Source organism: Cyprinus carpio, chromosome B2 (genome assembly GCF_018340385.1).
Source record: "Cyprinus carpio isolate SPL01 chromosome B2, ASM1834038v1, whole genome shotgun sequence".
Lineage (NCBI taxonomy): Eukaryota > Metazoa > Chordata > Actinopteri > Cypriniformes > Cyprinidae > Cyprinus > Cyprinus carpio.
This window is the reverse complement of record NC_056598.1, coordinates 8,254,030-8,271,550: the sequence shown is the minus strand read 5'-3', so window position 1 is coordinate 8,271,550 and position 17,521 is coordinate 8,254,030. Positions and strand designations below refer to the sequence as shown.

Below are 17,521 nucleotides of genomic sequence, written 5' to 3'. Positions count from 1 at the left end.
AGAGCATATAAATTAAAATGTTACACTTTATTTTTATAGCCCACTTTAGGCATTCTACTAACTATAAGTAACTTGGAACTGCATGTTAACTAACTCTCCTTAGAGTATTATTAGATTGTTAGGTTAGGGTTTAATTGATTAAGTTACTTCTACAAAGTGCAAAGTTACTAATAGTCAGTATATGTCTGTTAGGGGACCATCAAAAAGTGTGAGCAGACATTAAGCAGACAGTCTAATACTCTAGTAGTAGTTGAAATGTGGTTATAGTTAAAAGAATATCTAAAGTGGACTATCAAAATAAAGTGTAATCAGTTAAATTAGTGACAAAAAAAATTATGCAATACTGATATGTCACATTGGAGGATATGGCTATTCCTGTGTTTAGTTCCTGTTTTGGTTTCCTTGGTTTCTGATGACTGTATTTAAGTCCTCCTGGGAAGTTCGTATTTATGAGTTGGGAAGTCGTAATTAATACATTCAAATCACTTTGGTCAAAGCAAGATGGCAATGTACATTTTCTACAAGATATTTTCTCAGTGACACGCCCATAACTTGGAAAGTTTCTCACTCATAAATATGACATGGTGTTCATGTCTGTACAACTTGTAAATCTTTCCAGCATGACTTGAACACACCATATGTCTCTTGTTTCAGCAGTTACTGATCATATTCACCTGTTTTGCTTGCTTGGGTCCTCAGTTAATTCTGTGTATTTATAATCACTGTATGGTTTAGCTCTTTGTTTCATTTTGTATATAGGGTATGTTTACCTGAACCGCAATATACTAAAAACAGAAAAGGTTTTCTTTTGCAGTTTTCGTGTACAGATGACAATAGCCGTGTTTCCATTACCCTTCAAATTGTGCAAATTGAAAAATATGCCTAATTGAAACACATCAATTCGCAAAAACTGCCATATATTGCAAAAAAAGAAAAGAAAAGAATATATCACAAAACTGCAATGGAAACATTTGGCATCGCAAAACTGCTATGGAAACAGGTTTTTTAATTTTTAATGTATTATAAACCTCCAAATAAACACCTCATACATGGCCGCTCTCAAGTATACATGCATGGCTTTCCTTGCCATTAATGCTTGGATAACCCCTTATTTACACTACACATTACACTGTGGTGCATTACGGCTCCGCCACCAGCCACTCTAGTCAATGCTTGTGTTTATACCAGCTGCAAAACAGCACGTTTCAGATGGATCCCAGAAGCGACTTTCCGCACTGCGCTTCACTAAAGATAAATAATTGGCTAGTTGCGGTGACTGCAATATATGGTTATCCTACCAACATCCGTTGCTATGACTTATATCGCGAGAGGAAAAAAAATTGGTTTTATTTGCATAACATCTGTTAATGGAAAAGGCGTCAATTCGCAATAGGTTTTTTATCGACATTTCTAAAATATCACAAGTTTTACGCAAATCTGTAGTGGAAACCTGGCTAGCATTTACACAAAACGATCCCCGTTCACACCAAGTGTGCCAGAAATGACATAAAAGTGAAGCCAAGTGTTCAAGTGTTAATTTTTCTAAGAAGTTTGCTTTTATCTTGTTATGACATGCTATAAAAATGAGGTATGGTGTCAAGATTGTGTGCTTGCATTTGGCCTGTGGGAGTTTGGGCAGGACTTTGATACCGAGGCTCCAACTCACAATCACTACTGCGCAGACTCCAAATGACGTCATTTTCGTCAAGATGACAGTGGCCATACTGAGAATGTTTTGGCTTCACTTTCCACAAAAACAAACTTAAAGCACTATATAATGCATGTCAGGCCATTAGTTTGGCCAAAAATTAACATGTTAAAAAATGCATAAAAACATGTAATGTAAATGGTCCTTTAACATAGCGTTGGTTTTGCATGCTCCTTGAACTCCTGTGTGAATTAGCTGTAAATGATTAGGCTCATCACCACCTTGCCAATCCCAGTGCATACCCTCGCCTGAGTACTGATCGCACACACCCGCACCTCATCTGCACGCTCATCCAGCTGGCTTTATAAGCAAACACCTCACATCACTCTCCATCTACAAGTCAGCCAGCTGCATGAGGAAACTCTCCATCTCCTGGGTTCTGGAGGATTCCACCACTGATGTGATTCTTGGGCGCCCATGGTTTGTGCAGCATAAACCCCATCATCTCCTTGAAGATGGGTGATGTCCTGAAGTGGGGCACGTAGTACGATGTTTCCTGACTGGTTTTTCTCAAAACTCCTCATCCATCATGGCACCATTCCGAGACCCTCACCATCAACTTCCACGTCCACTGAAAGTCCATTTAAAGAAACAGTCAGTTGAGATTCCATCCTGTTATGCTACCTTTAGCGACGTTCCTTTGCCCGAAGAAAGTCTCACAGCTGCCTTCCACATTGGCCATGGGACTGAGCCATTTATCTGATTCCAGATGAACCAGTGCCCCATGGTCAAGATTTATCCACTGCTCACTCGCCCCGAACAGAAGGCCATGGAGGAGTATATTGAAGAAGGCTTTACAACAAGGCTACATGCCCCTTCAACACGATCCCCTGCTGCTAAGAGTTTCTTTCTTCGTGGCTAAGAAGGACAGAGGCCTTGTATATAGTGAAATGCCGGTATCAATTGTCCTGTTGCGATAATTTGATCATGTTTTTGTCACGGTATTACGGTATTATCACGGTGATTGAAATTTAGCTTTAAAAAAGGTGGTCATAATACAGTGTATAACAGGTTAAATAACTTTTTCTTATAACAAACAAATAACGGAACATTTAAATACAATTAATTTAAATAGCAATACAGAAAAAATGTATAAAGTTAAAAGTTTTACACATTCAAGTGCAAAAGAACTATAAAGACCAATAGGTATCACTTTACAATAAGAAATCATTAGTTAACCTTAGTTTAATGCATTAACACAAGGCAAGTTTTATTATTATAGCACATTTTGTACACAATGGTAATTCAAAGTGCTTTACATAAAAGAAAGTAAAAATAACATGAAGAAAAATAGGAAAAACCTCAAATAAAACAAGCGAGTTTTAAGAACTTTGAAAATTATTTAAAAATTGACTTAAAAAGAATTTAAGACAGTTTTAAAAATAGAAAATGATTTTACATATAAAATATAGTGCAATACATCACAAATGTGTAGTGTAATCAGTTTGGACATCGCATAGTGCTCATTCAATAAATGCACAGCTAAACAATGAGCAATAGTTAAATTTGCTACAGAAGTTAGCTAATCTTTGTTAAAAAAATACAAGTCTTATCCATGTTAGCTCATTAAATAACACAGTTGCAACTTTCGATTTTAACAATGTGTTTATTAAATATTGGAATACCTAAGATTAATGAATGTTCAGAAGAATTTTTCTCTGGCAGTTGGTTAACTAAAGAAGCCCTAATGTAAAGTGGTGAATGACCAATAAAGAAATCAAAACACTATTCAAACAATATCTAGGGCATGTTGTAGTCCAGATTTAAAAAAAAAAAAAAGTTTGTAAAAATAAATAGCTTTAAGTCTAAATATTAAAGTATCTTTGGCTCTGTGATGAACACCATAGCAAATACCACAAATCTGAAAATGAGGGGCTAGTTTAAAATTATTGTAAAAATGGTTTAGAAAGTAGCAGCTGCTTTATTAATGGGGTTTACAGGGGTAAGGGCGGCAGTTTAGCGCCCATCTGCTGTCAGAGAGTGGACACCTGTTGCTTTCATTCAGTGCGTACTCTCACGTGTTCCTCCTCCAGGTGCTTCTCTTACGTGCTTGTTTACATCAGAGCGCATGCTGCTTTCAAGCAGCATACAGCTGGTTCCCTGTTGTGCATTTTGAGCAGTTGATGGGAAAAATATTCTGTTAAACAATGCATTCCAAATTCTGACATAATTTGTAATATATAAGTATTCACGTTATTTAGAAGTGCCCACGATAACAATATCGTGCATATTCATTACCGCGATATCGCATTACCGAATACCGGCACAAGCTACTTGTATAGTCCGTTACCGGGGGTCCCGTGCCCTCAACACAGATAACGGTGAAGTTTCAGTATCCACTACCCCTCATTCAAGCGGGACTTGACACATCTCCGTGGAGCCAACGTTTTCGTCACGTTGGACCTCCACAGTGCTTACAACATCATCTGTATATGTGAGAGGAACGAGTGTGAAGACAACTTTCGTGCCCTCCACTAATGGCCATTTATGAATATCTGGCGATGCCATATGGCCTAGTAAATTCCACCTTCGTGTATTCCAAGACTTCATGACACAAGGTGCTCCAGGAGTATCTTCATTCGGTCTGTCCTCGATCTATATAGATGATATTTCTCATTTTACCTGTCCCAGGAGTCATGGCCGAACATCACCACCTTGTTTCGCTGGGAGGTCTCGAAATGCCTGAGAGGGAATTCCATCTTTTCCCTCAAAGCTGAGAAATGCCTCCTTCCATCAATCCTCAGTGCAGTTTCCTTGGATACATACATCAGCAGTGGGTGGCATCCAGGTGGAAGAGGGGCAGACGGAAGCCATTATGAACTTTGCCCGTTCCGACCACCATCAAGGAAACTTCAGCTGCTTCCTGGGATCTCAAACTTATATAGACCATTCAGTCACAACTACAGCTCCATCATCCTGTCCACTCCCCAGTCTGTTGAGGAACAAGCCCAAGTCTCTGTCGCCAGGTCACCAGCTGCCACAGAAGGCATTCCAAACTACTCAAAGACGGCATTCACCAACGCACCGCTCCTCAACCACCCAGACCCCAACAAACCCTTTGTTGTGTGGAAGTGGACACCTTCACCACTGGGGTAAGAGCGGTGTTGTCTCAGCAGCAGAGGACTCCAGCCAAACTCCATCTATGTACCTTCTCTTCCCGCAAACTCAGCCCGGCGGAGAGAAATTATGAACATTGGCAAAAGGGAACTCCTCGCTATCAAGCTGGCCCTTGAGAAATGGATGCGTTGGTTGGAGGGTGCACACACATCCTTTCATAATCCTCACTGATTCATAAGGCCTTACAATACCTGTGAGATGCCAAGAGGACTTCAACCCCCACCAGGCACATTGGGCACTATTTTTCACGACGCTTCAACTTTACCATTTGCCCTATTGTCCAGGCCCCAAGAATATGAAAGCTGATGCTCTCTTCTCAAACTCCATACCCCAGAGGAGATCAGTGAGGAACCGTAACCCATCAATCTCCAAAGAAAACTCATCGTAAGTCCCATACTAGTAGACCTTCAATCCAGCTACCTCCTCCAATGCTTCCACCACCACTTCGCCGGGCTGTCGCACCTGATTTATCAGCGTGTCACCAGAGCACAGCCATCTCCCTTGATTCACTCCGCTAGTTCACTCTTGTCTGGGCACTGGCCACCCAGGAGGCCCAAACACGCACCCTCTCGCGTGTTAAAGGACCCCTTCTGGTGCCCAACATCGCCCACCCAATGGATGTGAGAAGGTTTGTCCAAGCGTTTTTCCGACTGTGCCATCTTAAACAACCCTTGTCACCTTACCATCTGCGCAAACACCTTCTGCTGGCCCGTTTTCCCATCTGCCCATGGTCTACACATTAGGGGTGGATTTATCACGGACTTGCTGCCTCTGATGGAAACTGTTTAGTACAGAAAATTGTGGAGTCCGATTTTCCAATCCTGTCGTCTTCTCCCCCTCAACGGGTCCCTCTCCGGCAATGGGAGACGGCACTCATGTTTTAATCACATCTTCAGAAATCCGATCGAATTCCTGAACACATCATCTCAGACCGTTTGACCACAGCCCTTTTCCCTTCCGCCTCCAGTGGTACCATGATCCTCTCCTCTGTATACCATCCCCATTCAAATTTGCAGATGGAGAGGAAATCCAGACATTGTCTCTTCCTGCTACCACCCTCTGCCATTTCACTAAACCTCGTGGAACCATTCCTATGCTGGTCCGAGTACACGCAGAACGCTCTTTTGCCAACCTTCCACTTTCCACTCTGTACGCGCCACCCCTTTCCCCTGTTCTGAGGAACCATCCCAATGTTCCATCTGTCACTACTGGTTCCGAGAGAGCGCTAGGGTCTAGGATGTAGCTCACACCATCACTCCAGCGGGCAGTGCGCCCAGACAAAAGATTGACACCAGACCTTCGAAGATCTGAAACACCATCCTAACAACCCAGTCAGAATGTCTTCCCTCTCACTACAGAATTCACTCATCTTTCCATGTCTCATTGCTCAAACCTTACTATCCTCTCATTTCTGTTCCCACAGAGCTTGGCCCAACAGAGGAACACCCCACTTCAATCGATCCTCTTGGGACGGTGGCCATCTACAAGGTCAACAAGATCTTGGACTCCCGGCGCCATGGTGGTCTCTTGGAGTAACCTGGTAGATTGGGCGTGCTACGCCCTGAAAAAAATGTTCTTTGGGTTCCCAGGGATGACATCCTTAATCCCACATTGCTGGGAGCCTTCCACTCCACGCATCCCAATCGTCCTGCTCCCCGAGGAAGAGGTAGACTACACCATCCTACCCTCAGGAGCGGGCCCGTGGGGGGGTGCTGTCACAGATCTGCCAGGCACACTCACACACCCTCACCTCAGTAACTGATCGCACACACCTGCATCTCATCTGGCACCCTCATCAAGCTGCTTTCTAAGCACACACCCTCACGCCACTCCAGTGTCCGGTCTCGTTCATTTGAAGTGGACTCTCTCTGTTATTTGGCTCAAAACTGAATATCAATACTCCTACCTCCTTTGCGTTTCTCCAGCGCTCCACTCCAGCATTGTCTCCTCCCAAGTCTCTGGTGGGTATTACCCTTAATGGTTATACTTGAGTTTGTGTGCTGATCATCTGGTCCTCCATCCGTCTCATCCGCGATCTCCTGTAAGAACAAGTCTTTCATTACATTCCTCATCAAACTGTGAACTACATTAAACCATTTCTGCCATTTCTCCCAGGTGCCTCTGTTTGCCTTCAATAAAAGTAATCTGTTTCATTCTATCCTCTGTGTGAGTCTCCTTATGTAACAATAGGGTTGTTCATCATACCGTCTAATATTTATGACAGTACCTGTTTTGTATTTGTTAGGCAACCATGGATTAAAATGCAAATAATATAAAATTTGTTTTTCTTGTAAGATGTTTTGGTATAGCTCAATGTGCTAGATTAAATGGGCCAGTGGGTTTCAGTTAAAATAGTCCGCCTTTAACCCCGCAGGTATTCGACTCAGTATGAAAAATAATTGACAGTAACTGATTATTTTTATAATTGACGTATGATTGATGTGATTGACTGGTCATTGTCTAGCCGGTGTTTTCCAAGAGCTGGGACTGTTTCCAGCATCCCTGCAATTCTGCCGTGGAGAAGTAGTTTGCATACTTTTTTTCTCTCCCTTTTCAAATCTCGTTATCACATCGTTAAAGCATTTATTTTCAATATTAAGGAAATATCAAAAAGGTGAAAATAAAGTATAGGTTAGGGTAGGTGTAGGGAGTGATTTCTGTACCAATAACGTGGCATCCATTTAATTTGAAGTAAAATGATAATTTACACTCAATACAATATTATTGCGTACTGTTTTATAATTACTACAATACTGAATTGCAATCAATTGACCCTATTTGCAACAAGAAGTATACGTAGCCGAAAAATCCTGCTATTTTAACAGTGTAAATAGGTATTTGCACTCAGTGTAAATAGCATATTGCTAAAAATACTGCTATTTTCGCTTAGAGTAAATAGAAACGATTGCTAATATAGATTTGAAAGGGAGTCTCAAACTATATCTACCTCTTCCAGTTTGTCTGATTTGTCAGTGTGTTTTCTGACTGTTTAGTTTGTTTTCAAATTTGTCATTGTGTTTTCTGACTTATAATTTTTTCTGAACTGTTGTGTGGTTTCTGAATTGTGCCTTTTTGTTTTGTCGATTTGCATTTGCGTTTTAATTTATTTTGTTTTCATAACTGTAATCTGTTCTGCCACTTCGCGACCACCGTACTAATGAGATATCATACCTTCATTCCACATGTATAGACATATGGATCTTGTAGTCGCTGATGGGCCTTTTTTATTAATTGTCTGTTGCTGCACTGTCAGAAACAATATTGACAACAATGTCCTGTGAGGTCATCTCATCATACACAGCGAATTGGTGTCGATGCTAATGGATTATAAAAGATATAAGAAAGGAAAAAAGATGAACAGGACTAATAACAAGCCCAAGTCAAGATTAGGAAAAATCAGATTACTGATTCTACTAAATAGCTATCTTTACCAACAGTGAGTGCAGGCTTTTTATATTTCACAGGGGATGAATTGAATCTGGACACGACGAAAGCTCACCGCTGTTTTAGCAAATTTGCAGTGGGTTGATACTAATTAGTCCTTTCCTGCTCTCCCTCAGGACTAATTTTGTACACCGAATCCCCGGTCAGATAACTCCACCAGGACACTGTCACTATTAGTTAGATCATACATTGCGCAGGGAAAATGTATCATGGTTCAACATGCCACTTTCAAATCATGGATCAATGGTTAGATCGAGGCTTATGGTTCACTTTGTTGCATACAAATGGCTTTCCCTCAATATGCAAAGTAGATTGGCAGTATTCATTTTGAAATGTGATTCTAATAACAAAGAGAAAACTTACCTAGATTGTATGAATATCCCATATCGTTAACATCTGCGATAACAGTTTTCATATGGGGGGGGCTGTAACAAAAAAAAAAATTAGCAGCCAGTCATATAAATTAATTAACATACAGCAAGCACACTCACTTAATTCAATCAATCAATGAAATACATAATAGTTCAAAACATGCTAATGTACTTTTTGAATGCAGCTGCAGGAAAATTGTAAACCATATATGCGGGTCTAAGCAGGTTAAAGCTGTCTTTTTTCCACCATGAATTCCATGGAAAACACAGCAAGTATTGTTTACACATTACACTAGGTCTGCCTATAACCTATCACAAAAATAGGAGCCTACTGTCTATTTCGGCTTCATAGTGAGAAAGAGTTCCAATGTTCTGTTTCATATACAACAGGCTTTATTTGCTTAGGGTCACTCACTTGAGGAAGGGTGTATTTTACCGAATCCCGATTTTCCACAAAGAGCCCTTATAATATAAGTATTACCCCTCTCATGTACTATTAGTGAACAGAACGGGTCGTGGCGTGAAAGCGACTCAAAGTTTACAAACAGGTCTACCTGTCTAAATGTATACACATCTTCGAATTAAGAGTAACTGGCCTTCGTTCGTAAATATTTTATTATTTATTAATTTCATTATTTAGCTTTGAACACTGTGTTTAACTCTGTAGAGGTAGAGGTAACATTAAGTCTCGCGATACATACACATAAAATCGCGAGACATTGTTGCTCCGCTGTCAGTGCTGCAAATAGGAAGTTGAACTTGCTTGCAGGTCTGGTTTCTCACTTTATCCTTTATTGTTTATTATGAATCACTAACTGCATCACGTTGTGTGATTTAAAAATAACAGCTAGCAACATTGCATGCTTATCGCCTGTTGTTGTGAACTTTTTACACGATTGTTATTGAGGAAGTCTCGCAGTCTGTAGTTCTGTGTCTAATTTCACAATCTTGTTGCTCAATCATATATGCTTGTTGTTTGATGTGAATACGGTTGCGGGGATATATATACTGAACTGATAATAATCTCGACGGCACGAGCATGCATCTTAATGCATGCATTGCAATTGAATTTACTTATTGCATTCCGTATTTGGAACTCATGGACTGCACTAATGCAGTCTGTAATTCTTCAATCAGCTCGAAGTCCGACCCACGCAAGCGTGCTAACCCATTCCATCTCTTGATGAGACGCCAAATGATTCATTTGTACAGCAGCCTACAGTTTTACAACGCAGCCAAGCGTGGATTGTGGTCTTATTCACGCATGCATTATTGCTTTCAGACTGACGACGCAAACCTCTGTTTGCCCAGTGCAACATCAATTGTGCTTAGCAACCCTATTTATTTTAATAACTGTAATTATTTGTGGACAGGATCGCAGAACCTGCCCTGAACAGAGCGGTAATGGTCCAGACGGCTATTGCTGGTTCTGATTGACCCGATCAGCTGGGCCGCACCATGAACCCACGACACACCTTACAATGACGTTTGGAGAGTGCAGCCATGTTTCCCCCCACATCTTCTGAGCTAGGGCGCATTGCGCGCAGCTCCCATTGAGATGAAGCATCTTCACTGGCTGCAGCAGAATCCGTACAGCCATTCCCATGAGAACTGCTGCTTTGGCCTTAATCAAGAGATAGACGAGGGCGGTTGAGGAAGAGCTGTTGTGTGACCTGTAACGCAGGAGGTGAGGTATCCATAGTGGAGAACACCACCACGGGCAATCACCAGAAAATCTGCCAGTTTGGCGGCGAGCTGGCCAAAGTGGACGGGGGTGCATGTCATAGCTGAGCGTGGGTACTACGTGGACGTGACTCCACTCTGAGGAAACAAGGAAAAATGACCGTTGAGGTGAAGGTTGTGTGTGTGTTGTTATACACTGTCCGTGTTCAAGACGTTTGGACATAAAATATATTATATATAAGAAGTCTCTTATGCTTTACCAGTAGTGGGCTACCAGAATAATACAGTATAAACGCAGTCATATTGTGAGAGAATTGGTACATATTAACAATAACTTTTTTCGGTTTTAAAAATGTATTTATTATTCCCTGTGGTGGCAATTTTATGGCAAGAGAAATAATTTTTTTGGGAAGCATTATAAATATTTTTACTGTTCACTTTTGATGCAGTTTAAATTGCATTATTGTGTGAATAAAATAACAAATTTCTTTTTTGGTTATGCTTATCCCAAACTGTAGAATGGTAGTTTTTCTTGTGTTCTACATGACAAATAGCTAAAACTTTGCTTGCTTATTACTAATGAGTAAGGTAGTTGTTAGGTTTAGTTAGGGGATCTAAAAATATGGTTCATGCAGAATAAGGCATTAAAATGTAGGTTAGAGAAGTACTAATAAACAGCCAATATGCGCGTTAATTGTTGCAACACCAATAAGCAACTAGTTAATAGTTAGAATAAAAGGTGTCCCCTAAAATATTTTTTTTTTTTATATTTTGTTTTTTTTTTTTTGTTACCAAAAGTTCTTATTTCAAATAAATGCTGTCCTTTGGAAATTGCTTTTCATCAGTGAATCCTGAAAAAACTAAAATGTATCACGGTTGTTCCATCCCCACAAAAATATTGGGCATGCACAAACGTTTTCAACCATTAGATAATACTTTTTTCTAGTAGTGAAAGTTCTTTTGGAGATCACTAAAATAAACATATTAGAATGATTTCTGAAGGATCAATATGAAATGCTGAAGACTTGACTGGATGATGCCTGAACATTCAGCTTTGCCATCGCAGGAATAAATTACAGTTTAGAGATATACTTCATAAGTATAAACAGTAATTTTACATTCAAGTTATATATATATATATATATAGTTGTGTAGTTTTTATTGAATTAATGCAGCATTTGTAAATTCACTTCAAAGAACTACCTAATACAAAGTCAAAAAAAACAAAACCCACAAATCTAAATTATTTAATTGAACATGATACATTGTAACAACTGGATGGAAAAGATGGAAATGATTTGTTCTTATGATCTTTTTCCCCAAGCTACACTGTATCCTGTCAATGAGATTCTCATGCGCAGACGGTACAGATATCCGCTGTGGTGTAGGAGAGATCGGTACGAGGCGGCCAAATCACAGAGCGCGAGAAGAAGGTCTGCGAGCCACGCTCCACGCCAGACTCAGCCGGCTGCCAGTTATCATCCACCCGGACGAAACAAAGCCGCTCCTGGGGAGGCCATCCGAATTCTGCAAAGAAGCAGGTGGCGATATCTTCAAAACAGTCATGTCTCATCGTGGACAGGTAAGGCCACCACCCGAATGGGGAAAACACCTTGCAATAATGCATTCAAAACACATTTTATTACACCATGATAAATGACAAATTTGACTGATTCTGAAGCCCTAAAGACAAATCGGCTAAAGTCAAAAGCTACGGTCATATGACTTCCAACAACTCTCTTCAAGTCGTCTTTTCAACACACCACAAGTGTACTTCTAAACGTTGCACTCTAATATCAGCCGTGTCTCAACATCAATAGGAGCATATATGATCAACGAGAATTGCTGGCAGTCGCAAAGATGGGAGCTACCTTCGAATATGAGACCTCTTTGGCACCAGAGTGTTCCCTGAATATCAAGTTTTCACTGATGTTGACCATGTCTAGCCGACAGCCCGCCGAGCAGCATTTCAGACGGACGTATCTGTGTCAGCAGAAACAGACAGCCAATTACCCCTTCCACCTACAAGGGTTCATCAACATCGGCCTCTGTTTTCCTGGACTCCGTACCTCTTAGATTTCTAAACCATGCCCAAATTGATTAATGCCGCTATTCCTGTGAGACCAGATCATAGCTTCTGTAACGCTATCAAGCTACCTCATAGGCAAGAGTGCCACTTTACGTCTTGTTGCATTCGCTTGGGCTTCCTGATCCCGACAACCAGCCGGTTCTCGAAGCCGACCACCCATCCCTCCTCCTGACCACTGATACTCCACCCCCCCAGCACCGATGCCCCGTCTGACCACCGCCCCACCCGGTCATGGGCTGCTCCCACAGTGCCTGATACGCCTATTGTTCCCATACATGGCTGTCAGAGGGTCTACACCACATCCACCCGGTGGCCAAACTACTGCTCGCGCCATTCCTCCCCAATTGGTGGCATTTTAAATAAACCCAGCCGGCTTACACAACCTGTATTTCCCTTCACCACCCCGTCACATACACCCCCCAACGTGATTTCTACATTATTATTGTCAGCCGCACATTGTGTACGTTGTTGTCCTGTTGCATCGCATTTTTGGTGCTCACCAACTTCCCTACTGTGGTCCGACGCGGTGTTTTCATTCATGTTGCATCTGTTCAACCCTACCAGGTTTCCACACCCAGACCCCCCGCGGCTTTGTTATACGACCCACACTGCCCAAAGCCCCCCCCACCCCCCTGGCGCTTCCACCACGCCGCACAACCCTTGCCCATAAACCACCTCCCTTTTTTTAGCGCTGAAGAAGACTATTGTAATAATATAAAGATCTTTTTGGGCAAGTGGAATGAATTCTTAAATGGAAACATTGCTGAACTCCGACACAACCAACCTTTATGTAAGCTGGGCCAAAGTTGACACAGCAATCATAGCTCACATGTTACGTGTAACACTATCTAGAATCTTTCAAACACTCACATATGCACTAGTCTGTCACTGAGCAAAGTTCTCTCAGCACAACCCCGTGGGTTCCCCTCCCCACATGCTCTGCGTCATGGAAAAAAGGTGTTTTCCATTACCCTTGTGCTCGCCCCCCCCCGCCCAAATTTCCTATTTAGGCTCCTAATGCCAGCTCCGGGCCTCACCAAGTGCCCCCTTACTGCGCCTGTACTTCCCGGCTGACAACAGGGTACACCACGAACCACCCACCACACATGAAACGTCCCCACACAATCCCCCCACACATTCGACCCCCCCACCCCCGTGCCCACACACATCTTTTCCTCCCTCCCCCCTTTTACAGCGAGTCAACATCCAACAGTCACAACCACCAACCCCACACATGACCACTACCCACACAACCACAACACAAACAACACACCCCTCTAACGCCTTCCCGATTTCCTCCTGCGTTCCCTCTATGTATTAAATCCCGTGAACACGCATTACCCCTCCCCCCATTTCGCTTCACCCCCCTCGATTTGGTAAAACCATAACACACAATTTACTTATTTTCAGTCACCCGATTCGATAAAATAAATGTGCATGACTTCGACATTCGCAGGAATTGAACTAGTAAGCACTTGCGCAAGATTTAGCCCTCCTGTGTTTCTTCTGCATTGCCTGTGCCGCGGTTCGTACTACATTCTAATAGTTTCCAAACCCGTCTGCTTTCTGCTCTTGTGTCGCTGCCCCCCCATGTTGACCCTACCGTTGCCCCCTGGCCCCGGAAACACCCCACCCCCACCCTCCCCTGGGACTATTAGCAACTACGGTCGATGATGTGGAAAGGTGACAACAGTAGCCTAAAGCCACCACCAGCACCCCTAGCTTGCCTGTACACGTTTGTTGTTGTGGCAAGCTCTGATGTTTCACCAGCGCATACTTTTTGAAGGCATGGCGTTCTGACAGGTCATGGGTCAGGACAGATGAGATGAGTTTCTCTGTAGCAGGTGGCTGCTCACAGTGACTCCTGTAGGTAAAATTAATGACACTGTCAGGTGCTCTTTTCTCTTGTAACAATAAGGTAATATTAAAAAACATGCCGGAGTCATCCGTAAGTTACTTTTAAGAAGATGGCATGTAATTAATCTTGCCATTTCCTTTAATTTTAATATTTTTTTGCTCCAAGCATGAAAAAACTGATTTCCTTTTTTAATGTATAGATATAGGACTACATTTTACAATCGTATATATTTAGTGTTAGATGCTTTTAAAGAAAATAGCAAAATATTATAAATGTTACTGATCAATCATTCAGTAATCAAGTTGAAGGATGTTTTCATAGTTGCATTTGTTGAATTGCTGTACTGCACTATTTATGTAGAGCTTTTAGTTTTATATAGCAACTTTATACACGCATGCAAATCATACAAGATATTTTATTCACAATTATTTGATGGACACTGCAACATTACCAGACACATATTTTTAAATGACGACATTTATATAAAACGGTACAGAACGTGTGGCTTGAATGTGACAATTGTGTATGAAGAATGAGAAATTATAAAGAGATGTAATCTGAACTATATTCGGGGCTAATGGTGTGTGCTCTGTATTAGCCTCTTCTGATCAGCCATGTGTCAGTGTAAGGTAGACACATATGGAATGGAATGATGTCAAATGATTTTCTGCTTTCACGGCCAGTTAATCTCTCAATAAATATAACTGCAATCATCAGTGTTACGCTGTAAGATTTTTTTTTTTTCTAAATCACAGTGATTTTTCTAAAAACTAATTTGTGTGTAGAGGATGTGTTCTCATGCTTCGATATGTAATTCACTGGACATTCTGTTGTTTTGTCCTTCGCTCTGACATGGATGAGTTGTCACAGTCAAGAGGGTTAAACTTTTTTTTTGTGACCTCACTCTGATGCCGTTGTGATGTCAGAATGAGGTACATCTGAAAAGTGCAGTCCATGCCCACGGCCGTTAATCGGCGTAGACCATGAAGCCTGAAAATGTGCTGTATTTGTTGTTGTCTTCCCCCGTGCGCTCTTGCATCCATCTAGTTTAATGTAGATCTCATCTCCAGGCTCCCAGATGTAAAAATCACACTGTGGCTGGCGTAGTCATAGTTCTGATCTGCATCCTGTGCTATTGCACTTGCACGCACCTGCAAGAAAAAGATTTAGAACTTGTGTTAGATACAATTAATACCTTATTTATCCCATGAAATAATTGCACATAAAGTTATGACTCCATATTAATTACAACACCTTGTCCCTGTGGAAGTTAGCATTATTTTCTGAAAACTATAGGCAACATTTTGTTGTTTGGAACATTTTTTTGCAACATTTTAATGGGCATCTTTTAAAATAAAATATTTCTGATTTCTTAAATGCTATTGTCCTAAGAGGGACATGCTGGCTTTTACAATTTCAGAATATTATATGTGATATAGATACTTGCATAATAACAAAAACATAATGTAATTCTGATAATAATACAAAAAAACGATATAAAAAGGTAAATATAAATTATAATATTCAAATTTTATTAAAATGGGTAATATTACTATATTCAATACAGTATAGTCAGTGCATAAATAAAAAATGAACCTTTTTAAAAATATTTTTCAGCATATACAAGTGTTGATTATTAGAAAATATTTAAAGAAATGTTTTATTTAAAAAATATATTTTTTTCAAACAAATTAGAAAAAAAAAGATTTTCTTATGCATCAGTTGAGCATAGATTGATTTGTTGATTGATGAATATATAAATTGTGACAGCTGGATTTATGAGCTACCTGGTTATTCTTGCACAGATCAGCCCACATGCTGGTCCCGTCACCCACCTCTCATTAATACGTGATACACGAAAAAATAGATCCCGGGATGGAGCAGGTGAATTTACCGCTCGAGGGGTCATAGTGGTTGCCCAAGTTAGTGGACCACATCGTCAAACTTCAGCACCTCGTAACCTTCGTGTGCTTCTTGAGTCCCGCGTAGAAGGCGATTTTTGGTACGGTGCTGTACGTCGCCGCGCTTATGGACACCGGTGACCCCGGGCGAACCGGGTAATCCTGGTGGCCCCGGTTCTCCTATGACCCCGGGGGGGACCTGGAGGTCCGGGTGGACCCCTGGCGGTCCCGGCTGACCCCTCGGACCGATCCGTCCCGAGCGCCCTGACTCTCCTTTCGAACCGCGAATGAAAGTTGGTTGGGGACTGAACCAAGCGGTTATCTGTCGGTGCTGATGATGGAGACTTCGTTCCGTACGGATCGCACACACCATGCGGCAACCGCCGAGCATCTCGTAGCGCGGGTCAGATCCCGCCGCGCTGACCAGCACCGGGATGAGAATGACCAGCACCAGCACCATGGACAACACCCAGCACGCCCGTGGCGATCACCCGCGTTCTGACGCCCAGTCTCGACAGCACCGGGCGCGCCTCGCGCTGCGATTTACGTGCAATCTTGCTCGGCGCAAAAGAGGACGCCAAAAACAAAAATGAACTCCCTGCAGCTCCAGGAAAAGTCAATTAACTTTGTAATGAGGACGTTATATCATTCCCTGAACTGATGTAAACGTCACCTGAACCAAGTTTTTGTTTGTTTATAATGAAAACGAAGTTAAAGACTGGGAACACAAACAGAAGAGTGTGAGAGATGCATTACAGCCCTGCCTTCTCACCTGAGGGAGGGTGGTTACGTCGTGAGAAAGACAAAGAGAGAGAGAGTGCGCGCGCACGTGAGCTGTATCTTCAGAAAGATGCAAAGACACAGGGGACTGATCCAAAGTGGCCCGATATAAAAAGTGACTAAGAGGTTAAGTGAACTGTGTATTCACGGTAAAGGGTATTTTTTATTAAATAGTTTCTTTACAACAATAGTTTGTATGCGTGCGTGTGTGTTGTACAGTGTGGGACCAGCATTTTTTTTTTTCTCAGCATCATTTTATTCAGGATGGATCAAACTGATCAAAGTTAAAAAATACGGAAATATAATATTTATTTAATATTTATTAGTGTGTGTGTGTGTGTGTGTGTGTGTATATATATATTTGCTTGTTTTTCTTGTGTGTGTGTGTGTGTGTGTGTATATATATATATATATATATATATATATAATATATATATATATATATATATACAACGTTCAAAAAAAATGCTATTACTTGGCATAATGAGCAGTAACTTTTTTCAACATTGGAAAAAAAAAGAAATGTTTCTTTAGCACCAAATAAACATAATATTATGATTTCTGAAGGAA

General features: G+C 41.4%; 1 pseudogene; it reads right to left on the bottom strand.

Annotated features, from left to right (window-relative positions):
- Nucleotides 1–15,237: 15,237 nt before the first annotated feature.
- LOC122136346 lies at nt 15,238–16,656 on the bottom strand (annotated as a pseudogene).
- Nucleotides 16,657–17,521: the final 865 nt, after the last annotated feature.